The following is a 23979-nucleotide window of genomic DNA, read 5'->3' as shown; positions in this document are numbered from 1 at the left end:
TACTACGCAGAAAGAAAAGCAAGAATCCCCATCACTTCCTATTCCAACTATAAACTTGGGACAGTCTCTCACCAATGTACACAGTAGCATGGGCAGAAAGTGCACAAAACTATGGAATCATGGCAAAGTAGAATTTGAGTGAGAAATGCATATCCCCAGATCATCATGAAACTCTAAACCACAGTACTTGATGTTCTCTTCAGGGACATTTTACAAAACCGTATATTGGTAAGTGGAGCCCCTTGTCTTCTGGCTTCTGTATTTCTGGGCCTATGCTGCTATGCTTGTGGGCCTTTTCTAGGCTAGCAAAGCAGCATTAAACTCAGCAAACCAGAAGCTTTAAACTTGGGAACGACGAATCTTCCCCAGCTTTTCTTCTGGACTGATTAACTGAACTATTAAGGGTTTCAGCTTTTAAGGCAATTAGCAGCAGTGCAGGGAAAAGCAAAGAAAAATATCTTGTCTTCTTCCAGGCCACCAAAAATCAGATGGCAAGACAATGTCTTTCTTTATCAAGTTCAATCTTCAAAGCAGCAAATGTTGATCAGAGGTTTTTTTCTGTTTCAGCTCTGAGGTCTCTTCTGATTGGCTTGGAGGTCTGGTCTGAACCAATTCTCCTTCTTCAAAGAAGAGTGCCTTGTAAAAAATTACTCAGTTTTAATTCATGAAAACCCAAAATCAATATTTCTGCTAGCCAAGTTGCAACTAAACAAAATGCATTTGTTCCATATCCCAAAAAAACTACGGTTATTCCTTCCACAATGCAGGGATTAAGGGTGTGGTGCCCCCGAGATCTGAAATTTTTTAGCCTTCTCCGTCATACCAGAGAAGAACTCTGATTTCTTTTTCTTTTTCTTTTATGAGTAGTTTACAATATTAAAAGATAAAATATATTAATACTATACAGTATCATACATATATTTTATGCATTTCTGAGTTTCCAAATTTTTTCTGTGTCATCTGCAGCTTCCACAAAACTCCCAAAAAAGTCCCATTTAATTTCTTAGGCCAACCCAGGATATATTGAAACCATGATTGGGAAAGTCATAATGTGGGAGACTAATCTAAGTAGTGAGGTTTCCCATGTATTAACAGCAAAGTCCTCATGTCCATACTACAACTATCTTTATTTTAACTTGATTAGGGCATATCATATATTACCTGCTATCTTCTTTTTCCTATTTCTATTTCACGTGATTTCCATTATGCAGTTTAGTACATGCATGCAGGGGCGCGCACAAACACACACACACACACACACACACACACACACACATAAACGCAGATATTACTTTACCTGTAGGTGGGGTTTGGGGAGTTTTAAGTCCATGGTGCTTCAGGCCTATTACTCCACTATTATTTCTATATAAGTTCTGCTTTCATCTTTATCTGCTTGTGTATTTTTAGAAAAAAAAAACTTTAATGGTTCCTCTGTTGTTCTGTTGTTGCTGTTGCTGTTTTCATTTCACTCCATTCTCTTTCTAATTTACCTCCTTTTTTCCTGTTGTAATTCATTTCATTACCTATAGTAATGAAGCTGTATTTACTTAACTTTATTGTGTTTTTGCTTTTTAGAGTGTTCACGATGCTACTAATACACTCATGTATGTTTTTCTTAATTTTGAGTAATATTACAAATGTCTCTCTTTCATTAAATCTCCACCTTTTACAATAGATTATTAGGTTCAGCATTACAGATCTGTCACCATATGTTAAATCCTCAGCTCCTTCACTCTTCAAAATGTAATATTCCATTTCTTTCTGTCATTTCTGCTGAGTGAAGAATAATCTTGTGTTATTCAAATTCCCTTTCCTTTACATTTGAAATTATTTCTCCCAGTTATTTGCACAAATTGTTAGTCATCAGAATTCTGAAATTTAACCATTATTTGTCTTTAAATTTCCTCCTACCCCTGTAGGTGGTCTGTGGATTATATTGATTGCTATTTTGTTTTCTAAATTCAGAAATGCAAGGCAGTTCTCCTGTATTATTATTCACATTATTGTGTTCAGGTTTTCATTTTACTTTGTTTTGTTTTTACTTTTTATATATGTCTACACAACCTGGTTTTTTTGCTTGTATAGAGATCATTCATTCTTTAAACATTATTCCTATTTCCTTCCTTTTTTCCACATTGTCCTATATTTCCATATATTTGTATTACTATCCATTTCTTCTACTTCAGTTCTTTAAAGAGACTCACCTCTGTGAACTCACATTTTTATATTTTGCCAATGATTTCTTCCTTCATAAACCTTATTTTTCTCTTAAACCATTCAGTAATATCTTGCTGTGGTTCTATACTCACTTGGAAATCTCCATGATCCTGTGCCTCAAGAGATATTGGTTCAATTTTCTTTCTTTGTCTTACTGAACACATACACATGTGTGCCCACACGTGCATGCAAACCATGTGCGTATGTGTATCTTATTTTTGAGAAATTTAGAAATGTTCAGACTTGCTTAGATATCCTATAGGTTATCTTCCCTTCAGTTTTAATATCTTCTCAATTGATTCATCTGTTTGTGCTAAAAGTTTTTAACTGACTTTTCTCTCTCCTGAGATCTTTTGTTCACTTCATAATTCCTTCCCCTTTAATGACATACCATCACCATCACCACCCCTCAAGAGCTGACATTCAAAGCTGTGTTAGCTTCCTCCCATGTTAGGGAATTTATTTTTTACTGACTTCAGTCTTTGCTCCAAGTGACTTGGGGGGGGGGGGCTGGAGGGGAGGGAAGAGAACTGACCTCAGCTGGATGCTACTCCCCTTTTTTTTCAGGTACAATTTAACTCCAAAATGGTGCTCTGTCCCAGTTTCTCCTGTTCCTTAATTCTCTAGCTTTAGTGCTACTATAACACACTGTCAACCCAGGACAAACATGCATATAATTTTCTATATTTGTCTTCCTAGAATTAGGGTGCTGGTGAGAGATGAGGTTTTTTTTCTTGCTTCCACAAAATGGTGGATAAGGTGAGGCCAAGGCGAGGGGAAGTTATCAGAGACTGCAGTAGCAGCAAGAAAATTTCTGAGTGGTTCACAAAGCAGCTCATGGGTCTTTTTGTGTAGCATTGCCAAAATATATGGGCTGGTGGGGTCAGGGGTGCTGAGTAAGTATGTAAGCAATTTGAGATGATTCTTCTCTGCTTTTAATTCCTCACGTGTTTACCTCACTAGATTTCTTAGTGCCTTAGCCTGTGACAACACATGTAATTACTTTACCTCTTGAACATAATTTTTATATTAAGGGGTTTTGAGGTTCTGTGAAGATTAGAGAAAATATCTAGTCATCCATCTTGTTGATCTCATGACTACCTCAAGACCATCTTCAATTTCCCCCTCTCCCTTATTTCCTTATATCTAACCAAGTGATAAATTCTATTTTGCCTTTGCAATACTGCTTTATTCAATTTCCCCACCCCACCCCATGTCTTCCCCCTCCATTCTTACTGTCACCATTTTCACTGAGGCATTCATATCTTCCTTGAACTACTATTATACCTTTCTAATCAATCTCTCTACCTCGCATCTCTGATTAGTCCAACACATACTTAGTTCTGTTACTAGATTAATTTTCCTAAAGCACATTCTGATGCCTCACCAAAAACCTTGAGTGGTTCTCCACTGCCCACTTTAAAATGTCCCAAATCCTTAGTTTGATATTAAGGGATTTCCGTGTTCTTCTTCCTGCCATGTCTAAAGCCTTTCACTATTCTTTGGTTGTTCTCCAAACATGTCTAGTGATTTGTTGTCATGACATTTTTCTCAAAGAGTTCCTTCCAGTTAGAATGAACTTATCTTAATCTTGACTTATTGAAGCTATATCCATTCTTTGAAGTTTAGCTCAAATGCCACTTTATCCATGAAGCTTTTCTTAACCAGAGGAATTTGTCCCTTCTCTGAACTCTTAAAACTCTTCTTTCTCACCTGTCCAGTAGCAATTTGCAGTGAAGTTTACATATGTATGCATATTGCATCTCCCTAGCTATACTACAGCAGCTAGGTAACACAGTTGATAAAGTATAGGGCCTGGGGTCAGGAAGATTTATCTTTGTGTGTTCAAACACAGCCTTAGACACTTACTAACTGTGTGATCCTGGGCAAGTCACTTTATCCTATTTGCCTCAATTCCTCCTCTGTAAAATGGGCTGGAGAAGAAAATACCAAACAACTCTAGTATCCTTGCCAAGAAAACTCCAAATGGGGTCAGGAAGGGTCAGAAATGACTGAACAGCAACAAAACTACACTGCAAGCTTCATAGGATGAAAATTTTCTTATTCATCTATATATTCCATATACAAAGCCTCATACAGTGCTTTGCACATAGTAGGTGCATGATAATTAGGTATTGATTCGGTTAGGTAGTATCATAAAGTATGTATTTAATAGTATAAAATGCAAAATGCTATTGAAACTTTTCAGTGTTCCATTATCATGCTCCATTTTATTTCTCCTCTTAGGAGCTCAGTTCCTTGCCACTGCCAAGAGGCTTGTGGTGCTAAAAGCATAGAACCTCAGCAGGAATAATCAGTCTTACAAATGGCCAGATCAAGGCCATGGTCATCCATCAGATATAATCAACAGGACCAAATTGGCATAGCTTGCCTGGTCTCAGGGAATCAATAATGTAAGGAATTGTCTCATAAAAGGTCCAATTGGAAGCACTTCTTTCACCTACTGCCAGTCTCATTCAAATAGTTAACCTGTAGTTTTTATCAACCAGTGCTGGGGTTCATCCGTTGCTGATGATCTGATTGACCCTATTTTTCCAATCCTGCTGGGGGAGGTTATTTCAAAAAGGCAACCCTGGCTGATGACTTCTCTTGGCTATGAAAGTAGGAATTTCAGATTTTAACTGTTATATCCCTAAGAATCTGGATTTTTCCCCTACGATTGGCCCTTTGTGTGATTATAACTTTCTTTACATTATTTTGCTTTTGTTTTTCAGTAAGAGAATTCTGAAGAGGAGAGGTAGGTAGAGGTATGAGTCTCTGTCCATTAGATTAAATGATGGTAAGAGTTAGTCAAGTTATTAATGTTCTTGGATGTTGTTCAAAATTTGCCTTGTGGATTCCATGTGCTTTTGAACTTCACTTGATGGTTATTAATTTTATGATTCTCCCAAACTCATAAGGTAACATAGAGCATTTCATACCTCTCCAGTGTTGCTTTCATAACCTTCTTCTTCTGATTTTCCTCAAAATCATTCCTCCTTCAAAATCCAAGGAATCTTTCCCCACATATTCTGTAGCTATGTACTGATGTCCAGGTCCCTCTCTTACCTTTCTGAATGAATCCAGTATTTGACTCAAGCTGTAGCTTTGACATCTATTTTTATCATGCTTTTGGATGTTGATAAATACATGGACAATAACTAATGCTCTGACAACAAATCCTCAAACCTTTTAAACTCCAAGTGATTTCCAATTCTACACCACATGAGTAATATGCTGGCATGATCACACATCAATCCTCAAATATTGCAAACATACCCTATTTTAAAAATTCTGCAGTTCAAAATTTTCTTCTCCAACCACATTGGCTTAATTACTATGCAATATAAAGACCTCTGGATTTGGAGTAAGAGATCTGAGTTTTAAATCCTGACTCAGCCATCTACTACTATTGGACTTTGGTCCAATCACTGAAGTGAAAAATCACTGTTGGGCCTCAGTCTCTTCACCTGTATGATCAGGGGATTCAGCTTCAATTTAATTCTATGATCCTATCTCATATCCCTCACATGTCCCACATTTCATCTTGCTCTCATCACAAATTTTAGAACATTGACTCCTTCCCATTCTCAGAAACAGAAAGTTTCAGAAATTAAAGAGACCCTCAAGCATATTCTAGCTAAAAAAAGAACTGGGGATATGTGCAATTCAGCCTTCACTGGAAGATATTTAATAAATATCCTTCATTACCTCCTGAGGTAGCCCATTCTACTGTTTGACAGTTCCAGTTGTTGGAAATCTTTATATCAAGTTCTTTATCAAGAATAACTTTTCCTGTCTGCCCAAAACTCCTATTGATTGCTCTTGCACATTGAGAGCAAGCATAAAAAATCTAGTCCTTCTACCACATGACCGCTTTTAAATACTTGAAGATAGCTATGATGCCCTTCTTTTTAAGCTTCTCTTCTCCAGATTACATGTCCCAAATTTTTTTCAAGAAATCCTTAAATGGCACAATCTAGAATGCCCTCACTTGCTATTGTGAGAAAACATGGACATGCTTCAGTTTCCTAACGTCTTTCCTAAAATGTAGTTGCTGGAACCAAACACAATACTCCAAATGTCTTATGAAGGGAAGGTTAAAAGAATTGGTTATAACTCTAAATCCATCTCTCAAAATACAATATGATTGTGTTATTTTTTCTTTTTCATTTCATACTCTTGAATCAAATTAAACCTCAAATACAATTTTTAAAATAGATCTTTTTCATGTAAATTGATATCTAATCACTTCTCCCATATCCCATGAAGTTCATTCTATTTTTAACTGTAACAATTTTTATTTATTCCTATTAAATTTCAACTTAATTAACTTGTTTCATAATCCTAATATCTTCAGGGTTTTTTTGAATCTTGAATCTATCATCAAACTCTTTACTTATTCCATCTAGCTTTACATAATCTGTAAATTTAATTAGTATGTTATGTATGACTTAAAGTAAGTCATTAATACAAAAAAGATGCTGAATAGCAAAAGACCAAGGATAAAACCCTTGGACATTCCCTCTCTCCAAGTTGACACTGATTAATTAATCTTTGTATTTGATCCTTTAACCAATTAAGAAATTCCCTGGTAATTTCATTTCCCAGTACTAAATTATCTGTTAATTACAAATATTAATTTGTAATCCAAAAAATATCTTTCCATAAGGATCGAATAAGAAACTTGCCAAGTGTCTTGCTGAAATATTGATACTTCAAAGACTATTACATTAATATTATCAATGATATTCTCCATATCTATCAATCTGATATTCCTGACAAAATTTAAATGAAATTATTTTGTCACAACCAATTTTCTTAATGAAATCATGATGGCTTGGCGATTATTGCTACCCTTTTGAAATTGTTAGAAACCACCCCTTTACTAAAGTGTTCTAGAATTCTTTCAAGCATGTTATACATTTTATCATTTTGTAGTTTGTAAAATCTACCCTCCTCTTTGTTTTTTGTTTTCAGAAAATTAGAAAAGATTTATCATTTCCATCCCTGTGACATTTGCCATTCTCCTCAATGTTTTTCAAACATTGTCTATATTGGTTTAGAAATCTCATAAATATATTCTTCCAGCACTCTGAGATGCAAATCATCTGAGCCCAATGACTGAACTCACTGGGGAAAGGCAGATTCCCTCTTCTGTGTCAATTATTTTGGTTTTCTACTCAAATTAATCATTTTTGTTCCAATATTTTCAGGTCAAAGAACATTCTCTTTGGTAGACAAATTGAAGCTGCATAAGCTTTGAAGGGCTTTCATAATACCACTTGTATCTTTTCCTTTCTTACTTTCCCCAATGTCTTCATCACTATAAAGTTTGTACTTATCACCAACCTCAACAATAGTGTCTAATAGAGTTTCCTGCTTTTACCCTCTTCCTCCCCCTAACTTTATACAGCTATCACATTTTTCTCCCTTATGTATAGGTCTATTCATAATAATCTCAAAATCTTTGTTTGGCTACTAAATAGAGTTCAAACTCATTTGCCTGATATTAAAAATCCTTAAAGTTACTTATATTCTAACTTTTCAGTCATTACATACTACTCTTTCCCACATAATCTGTGTTCTAGATAGACTAGAGTACTCCTGATCATTCATTGATGCACATAGCTTTCCACACAATCTTCCCTTTGATCTTTCCCTTAAACTAAAAAATGCTCTCTTCCTTTCTCCACTGATTGAATTCCTACCAATATTTTAAAGTCCAAGTCAAATGTCACATCCTCTAGGAAGTCTTATATGATTTTGCCTTTATGCTAAGGTCTCCCTTAAGACTTAGCTTATCTTCTGGTGTGTGTGTGTGTGTGTGTGTGTGTGTGTGTGTGTGTGTGTGTGTGCTTGGAAGGAAAAGAATCCAGACTGGAAACGTTATTGACATAGGGAACTCCCAGAGAAGAATCTATTTCTACCAATCTGGTTAGCAATTGTTCTTCAAGTTTCAGAGAGTTTCCTGGGGCATTAGGTACTTGTGTGACTTGTCATATGCTTTTCCAAGTTATATTTTGTTTTCTGTATACATATATATATGCATACATACATATTCAAATGTTTTATATAACTATATCAAACATTATTTATAATACATGCATTTGTATTATATCCCCTTCCTAGCTCTCAAGCTTTATTAAGTGATTTGATTTTATAACTCACCTGCCATTTAAACCAAGCCATTGCAAACAGAAACACTTAATAAGTGCTTGTTGAATTGAATTTCATTGAACTGTTTCTGACTCTGTCTCTGACAGACATCAAGGAAAGATACATGGGAAGAAAGAATTATTGTCTCATTGTCCTGGTGACCCATGGGGAACAAGAAATAGAGGCTAGGCTGCAAGCCAATACCAGGAGAGTCAAAGCAAGAATTGGAGCAGAGTGTTATGAGTATGTCAAAGGGATGACTCAAACCAGAAAGAATGGAACAAAAGTATAGAGAAGCAAATAAAATATAATCTAGCTGTCAGGAAGCATGGAGTAAATGAAAGCCTGATGTCAAATCCTGACTTAGTTTCATACTACCTATGCGCCTGTCATCTATGATACTTATCAGAGTGAAATAATGTGAAATAACTTTTGTGACTTTGAGCAAAGAACTCAGCTCTCTCAGCCTCAGTTTCTTCATCTGTCAAATTGAAATGGAAGTAGATGACTAGATGAACTCTGGAGTCTATTCCAGCTTTAAATCCTGTAAGGCAGCAGCTGTATGAAGCCAGGTATATTAGAATGGAAGCAAGTAGTTCATGTCAGAGACTGCGACTTGAAACCAAGCTTCAGAGAAGAAGCTCCTCATATTGTTCTCATTATTTCAGGAATGGCCAATTTTTTTTTAATAATTAGAAGGTGATTTCCTTCTGAATAAGGATGTTTTTATTACTTGATTCTATCTCAGTATTTTGGACAATATCTAACAGGTGGTAGATAAATTTGATATTAAAGGATCTAGGGGCAGCTAGGTGGTGCAGTGGATAGAGCACCCGCCCTGGAGTCAGGAAGACTTGAGTTCAAATCCGGCCTCAGACACATAACACTCACTAGCTATGTAACTCTGAGCAAGTCACTCAACCCCAATTGCCACACACACACACACACACACACACACACACACACACACATACACACAAAATAGAGGATCTATATAGTGTTCTTGCTGCTGCCCAGGATTTTTTTTCAAGGAGCTCAAAAGGGAGCATAAAATATACCACATATCAGTAGGTATGTCCATGCTAAAACTGCAAAAAATATTTTGAGCCTGATTGTTAATATTTACTTTCTTTGAAGTTGTGTATTTCCTTATTATGTTTCATAAAAATACACCCAGTTCTGTTGCTAAAAAGAATGAGCTTAGCTAATTAACTGCAATCCTCCGGGCCTCTATTTCTTCATCTCTAAGTGTAAGGACTCTACTTCTGATCTTTAAGGTCTTTTCCAGCTCAAAAATTAGTCTGTGAGTCCATGAGAGTGGGGAGAAAGAAAAACAGAGATAGCTCTTCATGATATAGGATCTGAAAAAAAAAAAGTATTGCAGAAGCTATGAAACATTCATTCTCCTCTTTCTATCCTCAATAATTCAGTTGTATAGGTATTCCCTACCTGATATACATTGTCACATTTCAACACTTACTATAAAGTCTTTGAGAATTTTTGTGGCTGAAAAAGGATCCCCTAGCTGTCATACAGGTAATATGGCTATCTCCTAACTGCAAAATTGGTCCTCTGACAAGTTTTGTATTCATAAGCAACTAGTTGGTACAGTGGATAGATTGTTGGACCTGCAGCCAGGAAGACCTGAGTTAAATTCCAACCTCATATACTTATTAGCTATGCAACCCTCAGCAAAGAGTCGGAACAATAATCTCCTAGGGTTATTGTGTGGACAAAAAAATTAATATTTGGAAAGCTCTTTGCAAATCTTAAAGTGCTTCATAAATGTTAGTTGTTATCGCTACTTTAATTTATTTACTAGCATCAATAATTTATCCATACATTCCTTAGAGTTCTATTTTTCATGTAGGGAGGACATAGGTCCAGGGGTCCTTTTTCCCGGGCCACATTTTTAGGGAGTTACAAAAACAAAACAGAAACATTATTTACTAACTTTCAAAAGTCTGAATCTGTCTGTATAGGTGTTGTGTGTATATTCTTTGCATATGAATATATATATGTGTGAATAAAATCCATATATAGAAACATGTCCATGTGTGGTTTTTTCTATCTATAGAATATGAATTCATTGAAGACAGGGACTGGTTCAATTCTCTCTTTTTCCATTGGTGCTTGTAAAGCCAATGCATGTGGCACATAGCAGGAGCTTAGTATGTGCTTGAATTATATGAAGTACTTTTTACTTCACAATTACTCTCTTCTGCAAGGCTTTTCTTTTGATGTTACTACAGAAAGGCTATTAGTGTCTCTGACTTTCAGAATCTGCTTTCCCTATCTCAGTCTGTCAACATGAAAGATCTAAAGTTATGACCATGATACTACCTTGTTCAATGAACTCAATAACCTCAATATCTTTCTAGGATCAAATATAAAATTCCTTGTTTGGCATTTAAAACTCTTCAAAACCTACATCCAAATTATATTTTTAGTTTTATTATGTATTAGTCCCCTTACTTCATTCTTTGGATTAGCCAAACTGTCCTTTTTGTGCCTCACAATGTCTAATATCATTTCTCTGTGTCTTTACATTCACCATTTTCCATCACTGCCTTGATTTCCTTCTTCACTTCTATCTTTTAGAATGTCAAGGATCATTCAAAGCTTAGCTCAAAAGCCACCTGCTATATGGTATCTTTTCTGTTACTTCATTTGTTAGTGCCTCCTCCCCCAAAACTTTACCTTGGATTAATTTTGTATACTCTGATCAGTCTTGATGTTATCTCCTTTTATGTAATAGAAGCTCCCTGAAGACAGGACAAAACATTGTTGTTTTTTGTAATCCCAGTGTCTAAAAGATAGCATGATTTAGTAGCAAATAGAGAACTACCCCAACTGTTGAGAATGTGTGGGTTTAAGTCATGCTTCTGACCCATGCTGCCTAGGTGATCCTAAGGAAGTCTTCTAAATTCTCAGCACCCTAAGCAATTCTGTAAATGGCATGAATTTATGAAAGCAGCTGAATCTAAAGCTATAATCCAGTGATTATAGGACTTCGCATTTTCCTTGTAGCTCTAAATCTGTAACCTAAAATCTTGTTGTCCAAGGATTAACCTAACAGAATTTGAAGACTCTCATCATCTTCAGGATGACAGCATGATGTTTTCAAGCATGATAACGAAGATTGGTTTCTAAGAAATTGTGATGTCCTATGGAGAGATATTGATAGAAGAATGGATCTATGAAAGGATCAATATCTATCAAGGTATTTGCCCTCCCTCTGCTACATACATGAACTTCCTGTTATATAGGTTAGCTAGTTTTTCCCCCTAAAAAACAAGGAAGTCATCCCCAGGGCTTGATTGGCCCAGGAATCCAAGACTTAAGCCACATTGTTTTGCCAAGATACAGCTTCATCACGCCCTTAGGCCACACTGGTGTGGTTTCCTGGTCTTAGGAAGAACATGAAATCTCTATTCACAATGAGATGCCACAGAACTGGTAGATGTCCCAAGTCTTTTCAATCCCCACAACCTGCTCTGCTGATCAGATTCTTTTCATGAGGAGATAAGAGGGGCAAAAGTATCTACAAGAGATATATGTTGTATTTTTTGTCAATTATCATTCCATCATGTGGCTAAGTAAATCTCCTTTTGTTAACTATGGAATAGCCTACAGGCCTTTGATTCATTCTAATATTAAATCTAAACTACCAGGGCACTGGCCTGAGTTGGGCCCAATCCCAAAAGATCTAAGTAAGTTTTGAGGAAGCGTGTGATATTAGTCATTGAGCAATGGAGGGAAAGAGTGATTTTATTAAACATAAAGGGCTAAGGAGGCAAAGATAAGGAAACTGAATTTTAGATCAGGAACATTCCAAGCTACCCTTGCTTCATAGGGCTTGGGGGATTGTAAACTAGGCAGCCACAAATTCAGCATTCCTGAGACTGCAAGAGCCAGTGTGTGTGTGTGTGTGTGTGTGTGTGTGTGTGTGTGTGTGTGTAAATGCGCACATGTGAATTATATTGTGTGGTCTGGAGCTGAACATCAACCCATTAAAGAAGATTTTATCCAAATACGTAACTAGGTTAATCTCATTCCTCTGAAATAACTTCATGGATTTGTTTTCCATGCACCAAACTCTCTGCTCAAATGACAATAAGCATGAATTGTTGCATTTTACAAGTTAATTGGTTTGTTTCCAAGCTCCTGAAAATAGAAGCTCTGAGTGGAAGTGCCTCTCAATCATATCTCTCCAAATAGACGCATTTCAAGAAGAAAACATTACAAAGCTTGATGTGAATAGCTCTGAATGCAGAGAAATGGACTAGTGAGCAAATGACAAAAACAGGATTATCCTGTCTGGGTCAAATCCATTGCAGCAAGAAACTAAATCAAGAATCTCTGCTAGCAAAAATCAGTAGAACTACTTAAGGAGATAACAGCAAATCTTTATCTTTCTCTCCCTAGCCCCAACCCCCCCCCCAGGCAGTAAATCTGCTATTTGAGATTTATAAGCAACAATAGTGAAGATATGCTCTTTGCTATACATTTATTATTTGGCAGGAGTTAATCCAATTACTATTCACATGTATTGCTGCTTCACTTTAACTACAGAAGCATTTAGAAGGCAGTTGTTTATTCTCTTCCCCATTGCAACTAAGATAAAAGAGTACTGAATTTAGATGAACTTTTGGGGAAAGCTCTGAATTTCCATTAGCTCTTAGGACACTTCCTGAACCCTTAATTATAGTCTGGCTAATTATATTCTTTCCAGTCTCCAGTCTAAAGAGCACTGTCCAAATCTCAATAATTTCTTCCTTCATTGGGCATCTTTCCTTCTGTGACGGATGGGCTTGTTTGTAACATTTTGTGTATATCTCATGTGGCACTTTGAGTGCTTCAGTTGTGTAAAGTGTTCAAACTGACTTCTGCACTGCCTTCCTTAAGGCTATAGTACAAATATGCCACAATATTGCTTATTTAGTAAGAAGCTATAACATTTGAGTTGTCTACCTGGACACAAACTAATGAAATGGTGGTGTTGGAGCATTGGTTGAATATGTGTGTTTGGAGGGGAGGGAGAAGAGAGAGGATATTTATCATCACCAAATCATGTGTCCCTTATAAGCCATGTAAGTAAAAATTCATGCTGGCCATTTTCTAAGATTAGACAAAGGGATACAGAAATAGTGCTCAATACAATTTAAAATTCTATGTCTCCATCTATACCATGCATCTGAAATTTTTGCTTTGTCAAATTGATGAGGTTTAGAGGTGCTGGGACCTCAACATAGTGACATGTGGTCATGTCTCTTTGACTCTTTGACACTTTGACATTTGACATGGGTCAAATAAATTTGACCCAAGCCTTCTTTCAGCCAAAGACAAAGTTCAATGAAAAAACAATAGAGGGTGGGAGTGATTCTAACAATCCATCATATTGGCCAGACTCTTAAGGAATCTGAGCATTGGCTAGACTCTTAAGGAATCGGAGCATTTGTATCATTAATGCAAGGGGGCCAAATTGACTCTGAGTACCTTAATGAGAGTAAAAGTGGATCTTATATTAAGAAAGACTGTGGGAGAGATCTCGGAGTGGTCAAGAAGTCTGGGGTGACTGGCAGAAGGGGTCTAGGGAGGATCTTGATAGGAGTGGCCAGTAGGCTAGAAGGTAGGAGGGATCTAGTTAGGATCAAGGATGGAAAGTAGCCAGGGGCTATTGGGAGATAACAGAGAATTGGGAGATTGGGCATAGGCCACAATAAAAGGGCAATTGAGAGGATTATAGCCTCAGGTTAAGGCCAGAGACTTGATCTTGCGAGAAAGTCCAGGGCTTTTCCTTTTAGGATTTCAAATCCCATCCCCATCAACATGACCCTCCAAATTCAGAGTTGAGAGGCAAACTATCTATTATGGCTTCACGAGTTATTAGACAGTGAAGAATTAAAATGCTTAAAGACTCCTGTATGGGTCACTATCCAAATGCTCCTTAAACTCCTCTTTATTTTTATGTTGATGTTTATATGCTGATGTTATGTTGATGTATAGTTGATGTTTATATGTTGATGTAGGTGGGAGAATTTCTGAACCAGTCACACCTAGAGATTACCTAAAGGACAGAGGTGTTTGTGTCCAGTTCTCCACTCATGCATGTTGTAATTAAATGAGGAAGACAAGGATGTCCTGAGGAAAGAGGTCAATCTCTCTGCCTGTGTGGCTCACCAAATCACCAAGCTTTAGACAGCTCACAATCTTCAGACCTCAAGACTCTTCTCTGTATGGTCCTCACTTCTTCTCCTAATCTGGTAACAGATATGATACTGGGTTTGAGAAGAGTCCTGGTCATCACAGGCTTAGTCTCAAAAAATGGCCACCACTATCTGCAGCTTTGTCTCAGTCTGTTTGTTTTAAGTCTTAATCACCACGGATTGAAACAAAAGGCATGGAAGCTGGCACCATAGGAATAAATTCCCAAAGGCCGTTACGTATACCCTCTGTCTAACTGCATTAATCCTAGTGGACAAGAAGACTTTCTCAAGGGCAAATAAAAAAGAAGTTAAGAATCCTGAGTCCTTATGTACCAACACATAGTTTTCTTCGTTTGCAGCTCCCTTACAATTTGTTTCCCCCTTTGAAAACTTCTAGGGACATCTTGGCTTCCTTTAGCGCTAAAACATACTATGGGGTGGGGTTGGGGAAGAATTATACTTACAAGCCTTTTGGAGTATTTTTTAAAAATATATGTTGCTTCAATTAAAATGTCTAAAAGAAACTGCCATATGTATACTGTAATAAATATGAACTGTAACAACACTGAAACAAATTTAACTGTAGACTAGTGATTGAAAGACTATAGAAAATGTTCCAAAAGTTTCATAAGGTTTTACTTACTCGATAATGCATAATATTTGATTCAATTACACTGTCCTCCTGGCTTTTCCATCTTTCTTCTCTGGGCATTCTATCTGGCTGTCTTCCATGCCTGGAATGCTCTCCACTCCAACCATTCACTGAACTCCCTGGCTTACATTAATTCACAACTTTTTAAAAATCCCTCCTTCTACAGGAAGCCTTCCCCAATCCCTCTTAATTCCTGTGCCTTCCTCCTATTAATTATCTTTATTTATCCTGTATATAATTTACTTTGTATATATTTGTTTGCATGTTGCCACCTCCATTAGACTATAATCTCCTTGAGGGCACAGACTGTCTTTTGCTTCTTTTTATATCCCAATCACTCACCATTTTAGAGATGAAGAAACTAAGTCTCAGAAAGCTTTTTTTTCAAGATCTATCAAGAACAGTCCAAAGGAACTGGTTTAAAAAAATGCCAAAGGTAGGACTAGAGTTTAGCCCTTTTTATTTTACTCATAAATCAATGGGGTTTTTTTTCCGCTATATTTTTCCCACTTGTCTATGCTATTATCATTTACTAAGCCAAAGGCTTTTTAGCTTAAGTGAACATTTATTTTAATCTCCTGGTGTAGCTGAACTGAGTTCTGAATTTGGGGTCAGAAAACCTTGATTTTAATCCCATGTCTGTGACTGGTCATCTCTACCAAGGAATACAGTATAGTCTGAAATTTTACATGTAAAAATAAGGGTTTTTTACTTGATGATTTCCAAATATGATCTATGACCCTCCAAAGCCCCTTGGAGCTTTAAACCTACAATCTTTGATCAACTTCTCTGTTATATCCCTTCTATGCTGCCATTTTTATCATTAAATTATCTTCAGTTTCTGTTTCTTTTTCTCCTTCCCTATTGTCACTATAATTCATTACTTTATACCTAGTTACTCCAGCATCTCCCATTTTGCCTTCCTGACTTTATTCTCTTCCTACTCCAATCCATTCCACATCATTGCCAGGATGTTTTTTTTCTAAACCACTTTCAGCAGTTTACTTTTGATGATTAAAAGTTGGCTACTGTGTCATCAAATCTTCTTTGGTTGGTCTTCAAAGTACCCCATATTTATCTAATCAATTATAACAGTACCAGAAGACAAAATAGTAAAGACAAAATGGAAAGTTGGCTATTAGCAACTCCTCAGAAGAATAAAAATTGGTTGAATTTGGTTTAATTATACAACTTCAATAAGAAACATAATTTCATAGAATTCTTGGAGACCTAGCCTTGCATGATTCATTACCAAGGTAAGCAAGTAATTGCTATGTACGTAGCACATGTTCCAAGTTAAGTTGACATACGTTTTGTTATTTAAACACAAAAGTAGACACAGGAAATAATTACTAAAAGTTTATTGGTAAATATTATCTGTGAACAAGGAACAAAAGAGACCAAAGGATTATTGATTACTCAAATCCATCTTGCCTTTAGATCATGAACATTTCTTTTCAGAAAGTATATGGCAAGTGATGAACGCTAAAGAGTAGTATACAAATGAAATTGACAATGTCTTAGCAAACAGGATTTTATCTTAGGTTTTTCTGACTCCAAACCCAACATCCTCTCCACAATTCCAGTAATATTTATGAGCACCATTAGTATTCTATTTTGAAAGCTTGAAATAAAAGGCTTCTACACTATTATGAAGGTTCTCCAAATGTTTGTATTCATAGATGACAGCAAACTCATTGCTTTGAGTTCTTGCATACTATAAAATCTCATGTTATCTAAAAATCTGTTAATCATGCCTTTTATTCTTTCATTTAGACCATTGCTATAAAATGTTGAATGACACAGGGTACTAAACCTTGAAGCACTCCAAATTGGATCTTCTTCCAAAATCAATTCATTAATAATTACTCTTTGAATTCAGTCATTCAAAGAGTTCTTAAACCACTTAAATATACTACCATCTCACTCATATTTCTCCAACTTATCCATGAGGATAACAAAGAAGATTTTGTCCAATGTTTTGGTAAAATCTAGGTAGGTAGACTATGCCTACACATTTTCCAGATCTATCAGTCTGGAAACTCTGTCAGAAAAGGAACTGAAGTTATTATCACATAAGCCTATGCTAGCTTTAAACGATCACAGTATCCTCTTCTGAATTTTGATACACCATCCCTATAAAAGCATGTTCCACAATTTTGACAGCAATAGAGCACAAATTTTCTCACATTTAGATCAGAAAATGCTCTATCTTCTTCTTCTTTTTGAAACTTGGGACATAATTTGTCTTTCTCCAGCATTGTACCTGTCATATTCTTCTCAGAAATTAAAGAATTTATTTACAAAACAGAAACAGAATAGAAAGAAACAAGTTATAGTTGAAAGAGAATTGATTGGAGTCAGAAGACTTTGGTTCAAATTCTACCTCAGATATCTGCAACCTGTGAGATCCTGGGCAGGTAACTTAGCCCCTATGGTTCTCTCTTTCTCACCAGCAAGGTGAGAGGGTAGAACTAGAATGCATGTGAGGTTCCTTTCAGCCCTGTCCTTATGAGGGATGGTGGGTACTAGCAAATTGTAGCATTTTACTAAGGATAATATTCTTTCCCAAAATATTACATAGTATATTTTAAAAGATATATGAACTCAGAAAAGAGATTGACCAATAAATGCAATAAGAATGAAAGAAAATGATTTTGTTATACTGGCATCTCTGGAATACTAAATGAACAAGGGAAAAGTCTCCAACAAGTTAGGTAGATATTACATAGAGATTTTCTATGATAACATACTTACTTAGAATGAGAATCATTTGTGAAGGAGTTGCTATCTTCATTGTTAGGAGGTCGGGAGACTGCTGAATTAAAAAAGGAGAAGATGTAGAGGAACTATCATTTTCTAGGGAAAATTCTAAATAATATGCATAATATATAGTGCTTTTTATGTGACAGACACTCTTTGAAGCATTTTCCAATTATTATGTCAATGGATCATCAAAACAATCCTGGGAGGTAGGTGTTATTATTATCCTCATTTTGCAGATGAGGAAACTGAGACAAATAGAGGTTAGTGACAAGTACTGAGATATGGAAAGACTGAGGAGATAGATAGATAGATAGATAGATAGATAGATAGATAGAACATAGATATAGACAGACATGTAATATATTCATTCACTAATGAAGGCAGCCTAAGACTGTATTCTTATGAGGTAGCATAGATGGTATAGTAGTTTGAGCACTGAGCCTGAGTCAGGAAGACTTGAGTTCAAATATGGCCTCAGATACTTGCTGGTTGTATGACCCTTGTCAAGTCACTGAAACTGTTTGCCTCAGTTTCCTCAACTATAAAATAAGGATAACAATAGCATCTACCTCCTACATCCCAGGGTTGTGAAGATCAAATGAGATATTTATAGTGCTTAGCCAAGTACCTGGTATATAATAGATGGAGTATAATTACTTATCATTATTATTATTGTTGTTATTACTTATTACAAGTACTCTTGGATCAAAGTGGGAAGATGAGTTCAAGTCTGGCCTCAGAAATTTGGTAGCTCTGTAACCCTCTTCAAGTCATTTAAACCTCTGTATGTGTGTCTCCCCAAATATAAAGTGGGTACAATAACAGCACCTACCTCTTAAGTGACTTAACCCTGTTTGCCTCAGTTCTTCAACTGTAAAATGAACTGGAGAAATAGATGGCAACTCACTCCAGCATTTTTGCCATAAAACAAAACAAAACAAAAACAAAAACAAAACACCCAAATGGGGTCACCAAGAGTCAAACATGATTGAAACAATTAAACAACAGAACCTCTGAGTTGTTTTGAGGATCAAATGAAAGATTGTATTTGTAAAGTATGGTAGGCACTTAATAATGTGTGGTCTTTTTCCCCTGCTCCCCCTGCCCTTCATGAACCCCAAAAATAACAATACTCCAGAGCCCACCACTTTGGCTTCCATCCCAGTCTTAATAACCATTGTGCATGAAAACAAGTCACCATCTCCATCTCAACAGCAACACTAATGTGATAACCAAGTGATGACCAGCTACTGCCACTGGACAGGAAAGCCCAACAGCCCAAGTAATAGCAGCAGTTTACTGACCCAGGTGATCAATCCTGCTTGTGATCTGGCCCTTGCAGTCATTTTCCAATGTAGAAATATACTTGCCAGGTACCTCTAAAGGCGCTATAGCTTCTTTTCACCGTAGCTATAGCTGCTGAAGATTTAGAAAAGAAAGTTCTTGTTATCAAAGGCCACTATGTAATGGTTTAACATCAGAAACTATTGACAATTGAGCAGAGGTTAGATTAGGACTTGAGGAAGGGAGAGACACATCACTAGTCTATTATAATAATATTCAAGAGAGAAGACAAAACTTGTAGTAGGGTAGTGATTGTGTTAATTGAGAGAAACAAGCATATACAAGCAAGTTGTAAAAATAAGAACCACAAAATTTGGCAACAAATTGAATTATGTGGTGAGTGAGAGAAGGAGTTATGGATCACACAAAAGTTGCAAGCCTAGATGACTGGAAGGATGTTGGGGCCCTTGAGAATAATATGGAAGCAAAGAAGAGGAGCAGGTTTTAGACATATTGATAGAGTCTTATGAAATATCCACTATGAGGTGCACAGAATGAACTTAGTGATACTGGCAATAGATCAAGAGTGACACAAGACTATATTGATGAGCTGATGAGATTGCTAAGTATGGTTATAGAGTATAAAGTTGCATCCAGAGAAAGAAACGATAAATGGAAATATGCACAGAATGATTGTGTGTATATGTGTATAAACATATTTATGTCTAACGGTAGCCATCTCTAGGACAGGGGGAAAAGGGAAGAAAGAAAAGGAAAAGTTACATGGTAACTTTATTATATATTTGAAAGGAACAGCAAGTTGGATATAATAGATTTGCAGTTTCATATGCAGTCCTCTTTTCCCCCCTTTTCAACTATGCTATAGAAATACTTGTTTTATTTCTTAAGTTTAGAATAAAATAAATAAAATATTAAAAGAAAAGTTAAAAAGGCTCAGACATCCATATCCTTGAGGGACAACCAGGTTACTGGAAGTGACATGAATGAAGAACCAGCAAAGGAGACTGAGAAGTGGTTGGACAGATATTTTAGCAGAGGGCATTTCCTATGAAGACCTAGAGAGGATAGAGTATCCAGAAACAGTAGATTATCAACCTTGTCAAATGCTTAACAAAAAAAAAAAAGATCAGGAAGGATGAGTTTTATCATTAAAAGCTCATTGGTTACTTTGAAGAGAATAATTTCAGTTGAATGACTAGGTTGAAAATCAGAATGAAGGGGGTTTAGAAGGGAGAATGGTAGAGGTATCAGTTTTGTGCTTTTTTATGAGAGCAATGAGTGCAAAGGAGAGAGAGTCTGGGACCCAGTACAGTGGAGCTGGGATCACAGTATTGTGTCTTTGATCTCCTTCCCTTATATTTTTACTATGGGATACATTTTGTGTGGGCATTGTGTGGGGGGTTACATACAAGTGTTGTTTCATCTGGGACATGTAGCTGGGTTGCTAACTCCTTGCCCCAGTACCAAATATACCACTGTACAGAAAGGAATGATGTTCTTTCTAAGATCCAGTATAGGTGATCTGAAGTAAAATGCCAGGTTAAATATACTTTCAGTTTCCATTTCCAAAAGACAGTGCCTGGAAGGTTGGGGCGGGATGGGGAGGGAGGAGTAGAGATGTGGTAGACAATCTTTGGTGTACTGAGGACCCACAGGGATGAAATTATGTATCTTTCAGCTTTTCAGAGAATCAACATAATGACAATTTTTCAAATAAGCTATCCAGTGGGAGGGAAAATGATCCATAATATTAAACTAATGTTGTTTAAATTAAGTTGAGGTTAGGAACTTAGGAAACTAAAATAACTTTTTTCAGTTTCAGAATACATTTATTTAATTTCTTATTCATACGTTACAGGTCATCAATTGAAGAAAAATATGCAATACCAAATCACATGTTAATTTAGTTCAAGGTTTTTCGTAACAGTACAAACAAATAGCATATTAATTTTATATAAGTTCAAATGGAAGCTCCATCAATATAAGTGATTTCCTCAAGGTCATACAGAAGATCAGCAGTAGTAAAGGGAGAATATAATATAGAATTGAAAGTCTGTTCTCTAACCGCTAGAGACTACTTCATATAAAATGAAAGTGCTGTAGTGATTCTGTAACACGTGTCCAGAAAGACATTGGAAACTCTCCTGGAAATTTGTTTTGTATGCTTTTTCTTTCTATCCAAAGGGTTATGAATGTCATATTCAACCTCGATTTCCATTAAGTATTCAACATAGTCTAATTCTAAGACCTTAAAATAGATTGTTAAACTTCACATTTCTCTACCACAGAACTTAGAAGATTTATGTATAATTTCAGGGGAAATGGTCCTTAGAATTGAGGGAATGAATTCATGCTGAAATGTTTGATTAAAGTGAGAAAAAGAAGTACTCACTCAGTTGCTAAAGTTCTCAAAAAGGTTTCGAATGGTCTGTAAATTAATCAAAATAGATTAAGGTACAGTTGGCCATTCATAGAATACTTTGAAAAAACATATCATTTAAAAGCAATTTTACCTCCATATTGTATTTTCTTTTTACCCATCCATTCATTTCTTATTCTATGTGCTCTCATTTTCTTAAGGTCGAATAGCTAGCTGTACTTTGGAAGGGGAAAAAAAAAGCTTTCAGATTAAAATTTAGTATTTTTTCTGTAATAAGGAAAATTGAACTTAAAACAGATTCTATGCCAAGTTATACCTATGGACCTCATACTGTATTTTACCTGCAGTAATGATTAAATATATTGCTTGCCGCTATATCTTTCCTGTAATGTATTAGGAAAAGGATGCCATTAACGCAAAGGTTAACCTGGTTCCATTTCAGTTACTTGTGGATAATTCTCTGAGTTGGGCTGGTCAGTTTAATATTCATTTATAAAGTCTCGGGCTTCTTTATCCTCCCTGTTTCCTGTCAGGAAAATGTAATAACTTTTTTTTGGGAGGGCAATGTGAAACATGACTTCAGCTATAGACTTTGATTATAGGTTCTCCTATTCACCTAAAGACATGCAATGAAATACAGTTAGAATGATGGCTCCCAGGTTGTTTCTAAGTCCATGGGAATTCAACTTTTTGAACAGTTTCCAGTTGAGAGGAATCCTAATTCTAAATTCTCTGCTTTATGCTCATTCATTGCAATATTCATTCAAACTTGCATTTAGTAGATACCTACTGTAAGAAATATTTCATATAGAGAACATATTAAAAAATGCTCTTGCTGAACTTCAACCCCCCAGTAGTTTGAGTAGTATTAGTAATCAGACTTGGAGGCAAAAGACTAAATAAACTGATAAACAATTTTTTTTAATTAACAAAATGGAGATTTATTGTTGTTGCTCTTTTAAATGGCCAAAATGACCAAGAAGAGCATTTTTTTTCTTTGTATCTCCTACAGACACTACTAACATGCCTTTTGCATGAAAAATAACCAAACACTTGCTGAAATGAATAAATTCAACAAGAACAAAAATAATTATTTACCATAAAGCTTTTACAAAATTATGCAACTTTATTTGTGGATATAATTACATGACTGATTGGTACACAATATTCAGAAAAATATATAGGCTTCATAACTGCCTGAAGCCATGTATTATTCATTTAGTCAATAGATATTTATTAAACATTGACTTTAAGTCAGATAGCTAGGTGATGTGAGGGAATAGAGTTCTGTGCCTGGAATCATGAAGACCTGAGTTCAAATCCAGTCTCAGATATTCACTTGCTATGTAACTCTGGGTAAGTCACTTAACCCTGTTTGCCTCAGTTTCCTCATCTGTAAAGAGAACTAGAGAAAGAAACAGCAAGTCAAGAAATCTTAGCTAAGTAAACCTCAAATGGGGTCACAAAGAGTCAGACACAACTAAAACAACTAAACAACAACAACATGAAATATATCAGGCACTGGGCTAAGCCTATAGATACAAAACAAGGTAAAAGGCAGTCCCTGTTCCCAAGGAGCTAACTGCTTAATGGGGTAGGCAACACACACACACACACACACACACACAAATGTGCAAATAAGCTATATGCAGGATAAATTGGAAATAACAAAGAGAAGGCATTAAAATTAAGAAGATCAGATCATAAAAGATTTCCTGTAGAAGTCAAAATTTTAGCTCAGACTTGAAAGAAGCTGAGGAAGCCAAAAGGAAGATATAAGTAGATGGAGATGAATGAAAACATATGCTGGGTGAATAATTTCCTTAACATTTTCACCCCATTGTCCTTTTTGGGAACAAGCCAGTTTTTCCAGGAGAAGGAGCAACCCTTCTTTTCTCCCACTCTCTCTTAATTTCTCAAGGTTGGCCTTCTATAGTTTCCTTACCATGTTTCCCTTCCTGATAGGAAACAACAACAAAAACATTTGCTAGAAAACAAAGAGACATAGGGGCAGCTAGATGGTACAGTGGATAGAGCACTATCCCTGGAGTCAGGAGGACCTGAGTTCAAATCCAACTTCAGACATGATGCTTACTAGCTGTGTAACTGTCGCAAGTCAATTAACCCCATTGCTTAGCCAATAAAAAATAGAGAATTTAAAATAAAACAAAGAGATAGAAATAGATTTATTCTTGTTTAAAAAAAATTTCTGACTGCACTGTTTCCTATATTAAATTGGCCTTTTTCCTCTCCATACCAATATGAGTTTCTTCTTGTTCCTGAGACATGAC

The sequence above is a fragment of the Phascolarctos cinereus genome, unplaced genomic scaffold (genome assembly GCF_003287225.1).
Source record: "Phascolarctos cinereus isolate Bilbo 61053 unplaced genomic scaffold, phaCin_HiC Scaffold_5;HRSCAF=322, whole genome shotgun sequence".
In the NCBI taxonomy this organism is placed as follows: domain Eukaryota; kingdom Metazoa; phylum Chordata; class Mammalia; order Diprotodontia; family Phascolarctidae; genus Phascolarctos; species Phascolarctos cinereus.
This window is presented reverse-complemented; position numbering follows the sequence as displayed.